The sequence below is a fragment of the Silurus aristotelis genome, assembly GCF_946808225.1.
Source record: "Silurus aristotelis genome assembly, chromosome: 3".
Taxonomy (NCBI): Eukaryota; Metazoa; Chordata; class Actinopteri; order Siluriformes; family Siluridae; genus Silurus; species Silurus aristotelis.
This window is the reverse complement of record NC_139576.1, coordinates 9,024,966-9,032,817: the sequence shown is the minus strand read 5'-3', so window position 1 is coordinate 9,032,817 and position 7,852 is coordinate 9,024,966. Positions and strand designations below refer to the sequence as shown.

The 7,852-nt window shown below is 38.5% G+C and overlaps 1 long non-coding RNA gene across 1 annotated transcript; it reads right to left on the bottom strand.

The window, feature by feature from the left end:
• Positions 1-437: 437 nt before the first annotated feature.
• On the bottom strand, positions 438-5,992 carry LOC310723785. The gene is made up of 5 exons (XR_014532766.1): positions 5,679-5,992; positions 5,402-5,504; positions 1,292-1,331; positions 626-676; positions 438-492 (listed from the first exon to the last, which is right to left on the bottom strand). It is a non-coding gene; the product is annotated as an uncharacterized lncRNA (long non-coding RNA).
• Positions 5,993-7,852: the final 1,860 nt, after the last annotated feature.

Below are 7,852 nucleotides of genomic sequence, written 5' to 3'. Positions count from 1 at the left end.
AGTTGCACTTATACCCTTCTGCTGCAATTTTATTTTAAAGCAATGAGCAAACAAAATGGACAGGGCAAAACAAGAATGAGAATGTGGAATCCTGAGCATTTTTATACTGAAAACACTGTAGTTTTCTATTAATTAATTAAGGGATTGTAATTTCAATTAATCTATCAAATATATGACCAAGACATTTATCCTTTTTAGTATCACTCCTATTTAGTAAGCATTTGAATGACCTACATTTAAGCAGCCAATATAAACCTAAACAAAAACTAAAATAGATTCTGATATATAAATACCAAGAACTGTATAACACCACAATCCCCTGTAAAGAACTGGCAAATGTATTAAAATCTAGATAAAATTTACACTAAATAGTAGAGACAGTTCATATAGCCTGTCAATATAATTGCATTATAGAAACGTATCTGTGATGGTGACTCTGTGGATTTATGAATAGCCAAAAGAGAAGTCATTTGGGCTTGTCATTGTGTAGACCTGTAAAAAAAAGTATAATAATAATAATAATAATAATAATAATAATAATAATAATAATAATAATAATAATAAACATATAGCTTTGTTATATCATAATTTTATTGGTTTTCATTGGTTCAGTGTTGAAACTTACACATTCGGTTTTCGTCTCACTGTGACAGACATTATCTTTATAGATCTTTGCCTACTTACAAAAATAAGACCACAGTAATAATTAATATACATATAGAATGTTCTGAGCATGTTTATTATCTGTTAATTGATAAGATTAACAAATAAATAATGAATGGCTGCTTGAAAGTTTACAGTATGTATGTAACATTGGGGGCAGAAAATAAACAGATTAGATTTTGAAGCAAATCCAAAAAGGGTCAAGATCACAGCAAAATCAAAAGCCTAAAATATTTATTTTTCCATGATGAAGCTGAAAACTTTTGGTAGGCACAAATTTGGTATTATTTCATTTCATTTCTTCAGTTAATAAAATGTATGTTGTTTTGTACATACAGTTCTATTTTGAGCACAAAAATTTAAAAAATAGGGCAAAAAATTCAACACTCTCTATATCGCTCATTATAAAATAAAGTAGATCATTATTACTATAATGCTTTAATGTTTATATGATATGTTTATTATTAGTCAAGCCAACAACATATTTATAGGTTGAGCCATCATATAATTAAAGTTTCTCGATGACTATAAGATTTTTTTAACCAATACATCTATTTTAAGTAATTGTAAATATTAACCCATTATTTGCATGTACTGTATACATATTTATATTAAAATAAGAACTTACAGTCGTTTTGCCAGTTTCCTTTTCTCGATTTTTCTGTTTTCTGTAATGAAATCCAAATAGCCTTTTTATTGTTTTGCAGCATAATGTGATTACCAAAACAGAGACCGTATTTATAATTCTAAAACACAAAGCAGCATACAAAAAGTAAAAAAAGTAATTTTTTTTTCAGTCCAGATAAAGCTGTGATTATATTAATGTAATATCATAAATGCAGTATGTGCACACTTGTGTTAATTATTACTTCAACAATGGAAACCACAGATGTTTGAAATTGAGAAGACAAAAAATGTAGTATGAAGAGCAATGGTTAACCCAGCCATTAGGGGGGCACAAGCCAGTGTACTCTTAGTGCCGGTCCCAAGCCCGGGTAAATGGGGAGGGTTGCGTTAGGAAGGGCATCCAGCGTAAAACATGTGCCAAATCAAATATGCGGATCACAAATGAGAATTTCATACCGGATCGGTCGAGGCCCGGGTTAACAACGACCGCCACAGGTATCGTTAGCCGACAGGGTACCGGTGGAAATTGGGCTACTGTTGGCCGAAGGAGGAGAAGGAGAGGAGGAAGGCGTCTACAGAGACGGCAGGAAAAGGAGCAGTGTAGGAGAGTAGAGGTTCGGGTTGGTACTTTAAATGTTGGTACTATGACGGGTAAAGGGAGAGAGATAGCTGATATGATGGAGAGGAGAAAGGTAGATGTGTTGTGTGTTCAGGAGACCAAGTGGAAAGGGAGTAAGGCCAGGAACATTGGAGGTGGGTTTAAACTGTTTTATCATGGTGTGGATGGGAAGAGAAATGGTGTAGGGGTGATTCTGAAAAAAGCGTACAGTAAGAGTGTAGTGGAGGTGAAGAGAGTTTCTGATAGGGTGATGATCGTGAAGGTGGAAGTTGAAGGGATGATGATAAATGTCATCAGTGCCTATGCTCCACAAGTTGGCTGTGAGATGGAGGAGAAAGAAAGATTCTGGAGTGAATTAGATGAAGTGGTAGATGGTGTACCTAGAAAAGAACGATTGGTGATTGGGGCAGACTTTAATGGGCATGTAGGTGAAGGGAACAGAGGTGATAAGGAGGTGATGGGTAGGTATGGTTTTAAGGAGAGGAATGTGGAAGGGCAGATGGTGGTAGATTTTGCTAAAAGGATGGAAATGGCAGTGGTGAACACGTATTTTAAGAAGAAGGAGGATCATAGGGTGACGTATAAGAGTGGAGGAAGGTGCACACAGGTGGATTATCTTCTGTGTAGGAGATGCAACCTGAAGGAGATTGGAGACTGTAAGGTGTTGGCGGGGGACAGTGTAGCTAGACAGCATCAGATGGTGGTCTGTAGGATGGTTTTGGAGGCGAAGAAGAAGAGGAGGAAAGTAAGGATTGAAAGAAGAATAAGATGGTGGAAACTTAAGGAGGAACAGTGTAGTGTGAGGTTCAGGGAAGAGGTCAGACAGGGGCTTGGTGGTGGTGAAGAGGTGCCGGATGATTGGGCAACTACTGCAGGAGTGATGAGGGAGGCAGCTAGAAAAGTACTTGGTGTGACATCTGGAAATAGAAAGCAAGACAAGGAGACGTGGTGGTGGAATGAGGAATTGCAGGAGAGCATTAGGGGAAAGAGATTGGCAAAACAGAAGTGGGATCGACAGAGTGATGAGAAGAGTAGGCAGGAGTACAAGGAGATGCAGCAGCAGGTTAAAAGGGATGTGGCGAAAGCCAAGGAAAAGGCATATGAGGAACTGTATAAGAGGTTGGACACTAAGGAAGGAGAAAAGGATTTATACCGATTGGCCAAGCAGAGGGACCGAGCTGGGAAGGATGTACTGCAAGTTAGAGCAATAAAGGATGGAGAGGGAAATGTGTTGACTAGTGAGGAGAGTGTGTTGAGAAGATGGAGGGAGTATTTTGAGCAGCTGATGAATGAGGAAAATCAGAGAGAGAGAAGGTTGGAGGATGTGGAGTTGGTGAAGCAGGATGTAGATAGGATTAGTAAGGAGGAAGTGAGAGCAGCGATTAAGAGGATGAAGAATGGAAAGTCGGTTGGACCAGATGACATACCGGTAGAAGCGTGGAGATGTTTAGGAGAGATGGCAGTAGAGTTTTTAACCAGATTGTTTAACAGGATTCTGGAAGGGGAGAGGATGCCTGAGGAATGGAGAAGGAGTGTGCTGGTACCGATCTTTAAGCATAAGGGAGATGTGCAGACCTGCAGTAACTACAGGGCAATTAAGTTGATCAGTCACACCATGAAGTTATGGGAAAGAGTAGTGGAAGCCAGGCTGAGAGAAGAGGTGACCATCTGTGAGCAACAGTATGGTTTCATGCCGAGGAAGAGCACCACAGATGCCTTATTTGCTTTGAGGATGTTGATGGAGAAGTATAGAGAAGGACAGAAGGAGCTGCATTGTGTATTTGTGGATTTAGAGAAAGCGTACGACAGGGTGCCGAGAGAGGAGTTGTGGTATTGTATGAGGAAGTCAGGTGTGTCAGAGAAGTATGTGAGGGTGGTGCAGGACATGTATGAGGACAGTGTGACGGCAGTAAAGTGTGCAGTAGGTACGACAGACTGGTTCAGGGTGAAGGTTGGACTGCATCAAGGATCGGCCCTGAGCCCTTTCCTGTTTGCAGTGGTGATGGACAGGTTGACGGACGAGGTCAGACAGGAGTCTCCCTGGACTATGATGTTTGCAGATGATATTGTGATTTGTGGTGAGAGTAGAGAGCAGGTTGAGAAGAGCCTGGAGAGGTGGAGATATGCGCTGGAGAGAAGGGGAATGAAAGTCAGTAGGAGTAAGACAGAGTACATGTGTGTGAATGAGAGGGAGGGCAGTGGAGTGATGCGGTTGCAGGGAAAAGGCGTGGAGAAGGTGGAGGATTTCAGGTACCTGGGGTCAACAGTGCAAAGTAATGGAGAGTGTGTTAGGGAAGTAAAGAAAAGAGTGCAGGCAGGGTGGAGTGGGTGGAGAAGAGTGACAGGAGTGATTTGTGATAGAAGAGTATCTGCAAGAATGAAAGGGAAAGTTTATAGGACTGTGGTGAGACCTGCGATGTTGTATGGATTAGAGACAGTGGCATTGAGTAAAAAACAGGAGGTGGAGCTGGAGGTAGCAGAGCTGAAGATGTTGAGGTTTTCGTTGGGAGTGACGAGGATGGACAAGATTAGAAATTAGTTTATTAGAGGGACAGCACATGTAGGATGTTTTGGTGACAAGGTGAGGGAGGCGAGATTGAGATGGTTTGGACATGTGCAGAGAAGGGACATGAATTATATTGGTAGAAAAATGCTGAAGATGGAGCCACCAGGTAGGAGGAAAAGAGGAAGGCCAAGGAGGAGGTTCATGGATGTGGTGAGGAAAGACATGCAGGTAGTTGGTGTAAAAGAGGCAGATATAGAGGACAGGGTGGTATGGAGACGGATGATCCGCTGTGGCGACCCCTAATGGGAGCAGCCGAAAGAAGAAGAAGAAGAAGATGAAGAGCAATGGTTACCCCATGTGTATATTTCATGTGTCATGTTTCTTGTTTTTTAAACAATAATGAGAAAAAGGAAAATATGACTAATTTTGTTTTTAAATAATATAAAATTGGTATTATGTGTATAACCTGTATATTCCTGTCAGGTTCTTAGACACTGTCCTGTTGTCACGGTTGCGGAGTGACTGAAGCAAAAACCGGAGTTGCGAGAAAGCAGGTTTTAATGAGGAAACAAAACAACGTAAAGCAAATCAAACCACTAAATGTAAAGCAAAGATTCATAAATGTTCTCCTATGTAAGTAAGTAAAACTGACGGTGGGTGAGTGAAGACGAGGGGTTTAAGTAGGGCTGCTGGTTAATGAGCCGCAGGTGCCGGTACTTAGTAAGATGGGGACAGACTACGTGTGTGTGTGTGTGTGTGTGTGTGTGTGTGTGTGTGTGTGTGTGTGTGTGTGTGTGTGTGTGTGTGTGTGTGTGTGTGCAGAGCCGAGGGATGGCGTGGCAGGCTGTTCCCTGACACCTGTATACTTATAATATTGTTTGTTTATTGTCTTTTTTTGCACTAACATCACTCTGTTTTACAAGTGTTTTTGCCGTTAATATAAAGGTAGGGTGAAAAATTTTATAAAACCACCGGTGGTCACTCACCTGAGAAGACACACAGCACAAAATATAAAGAGGCACACTACAACAGATGTTGTAGCTACTGTAAAAATTATGTAACTTTTTCTGCCTTGTTGTAGTTCAGTCCCTGTGTTGGCAAATGAAACAAATACAACACAAAGTGTAATCTGTATTCTCACAAAATTAATTAATTTAGTACTTAAAAAAAATCAATTCTTAAACTTTATTCTCAGATAATGTTGCTATTTAATTTCATGATATCGAAAAGGCATATTCAACACATATTAAAAAATAAAATTACCATCAATTCTCAATCGCCACTGCAGATTTAGTGGATAGCATTTGTATAATCCTGCATCTGAAAGCTGTACATCAGATATCTGTAGTTTTATTGGATTTTGGAGGTCAACCTGCATCCTGTTTGATGTGTAGTTGATTACAGTTCGGTTTAGTACTGGGCTGTAGTTAAAAAGAAAATTCCCATCTTTACGCCAACCAACATCTTTAAATTCAGCAGTCAGATTTTGATTGCAGTGTAAAATAACAGTTTCACCAGGCGAAGCAGTTAAGTTCATCTGCTGTAAAGAAGTGGTAAAGTCTGCAAAAATAAAACAAAATACACCTTTAAATTAATATTTTTATTAGTTACTATTAAAGCCATATTCATACATAATATCCTTCACATTATATTGTATAAAGTTGGCCCCTTTAAAGCTGTTAAGGTTTTTACAGCAGAAAATAAATCCTATACAATAACTCTGTTCATGTTGCTACATTCTGGTCAAACACATTTTTATGCACATAATGTGAACATACTTTTATTTACTTTTGATATGTTGGTTTTTCCATTTCCATTAATATTAATATTTTCAGACCTTTAGGAAACAAAACCTAACAAAGCAAGTAATAAAAAACTGAATACCTGCACGAAGAATCAACAACGTGATGATCGCCAAATACAGCATTTTGATCTAATGATGATTATATCAGTGTCACTACAGATGAGGTCAACATACTCTGCATTAAATATAATAGAACACTGACTTTAGAGCTGAACTGCTGCTCCCAAGACACGGCCCCCAAGACCGGAAGCAGAAGCTGAGAAAAAATTGCAGTAGAGAGTAGATAAGAATTCATGCAATCCAAAAACACAACCCAAAAGCACAGTAGTCAAAAGTAAATGAAGTTCTAAATTACATTTGCCATAAAAGGGACGAGACAAAAATTGCTAATGGAATTTAAAACTGTGGTTGGCAACTAGGAAAGCAACAGAAAAAACAGCTTGGTAAAATCAGTTAAACTGAGAAAAACCTCACAAAACTCAGATAAACCGAAAGTCTATTAATCTGTGTGTGTGTTTTGGAGAATTTGTATTTTGACTAACAATTTGTAATTTGGTGACTGATAGCCCAGTAGACTGTGGGAACTGTAGTCCATTGCTGGTAGATGCCAAAGAAACATTGGAAATAAATAAATAAAATTATTTCCACATTGACTTGGTTAAATACATTTAAGCATTAATTCATTTAGTAACTTTGTCAAGGTTACGGTAGCAAGTAGGGATGCTACTTCACTGCGGACTTAAAGCTATAATATCAAATTGTAAGATACATTAAAAATAAAAAAAATAAAAATTGTCATTTAATTATCAAATACACAATCATATGGCAGCATTGCATTGCACATTATGCAGATCACACAAATACAAGACAAGAGCTTCAGTTAATGTTCTTATAAAATGATTATGATTATAATGTTTTAACAATCTTCAACTACTCAGTTTTTGAGACCCTGTAACTATTGTAGCACCACATTCCTGTATTCAGCTGATAGTAATGGAACTTACTGTTTATTAGCACATTCCATATCCAATTTGCTTTGTGTTCTGAGATGCTTTTCTGTTCACCACAGTTGTAAAGAGTGGACATTTGTGTTACAATAACAATCCTGTCAGCTTGAAACAACCTGGACATTGACCTCTGACCTCAGTATAAAAATCAGACTAACATTAAATTTGTGTAAGGCTGTTTGTCCCTGACAGTTATTTTTTTGAGAAACAGTGTTTACCACGTCCTGAGGTGAGATGTTTTGCATGCGCTACCTCAAAACTACCTACAAAATAAAAGCATAGATGAGCTACAATAAAGGCTTGTTGTTTATATAATATTTTGTTCATGAGATTTAATTGTTGGCTTGTGACCAGTTTGTGTAAGGAGCATTTGTTTCTGATCTCTGAGATTCTTTTTTTTCTGTGTATTTCCGAGGTGGTACCAAAAAGATTCAAGACTAGTTTTTAAAAGCTGACAGATGGCAGCACAAGGCTGCACACACACAGTCACAGGGAGCACTGACCTAAAAATATTGAACTGTGTACATCAGGAGATGTGCAACTGGTGCTATTCTGACCCCATGTGCACTCTCTTATCAATGGTGTGAAAACCCAATGGGTTATTTTTTTGAATGTTTGTAACACTT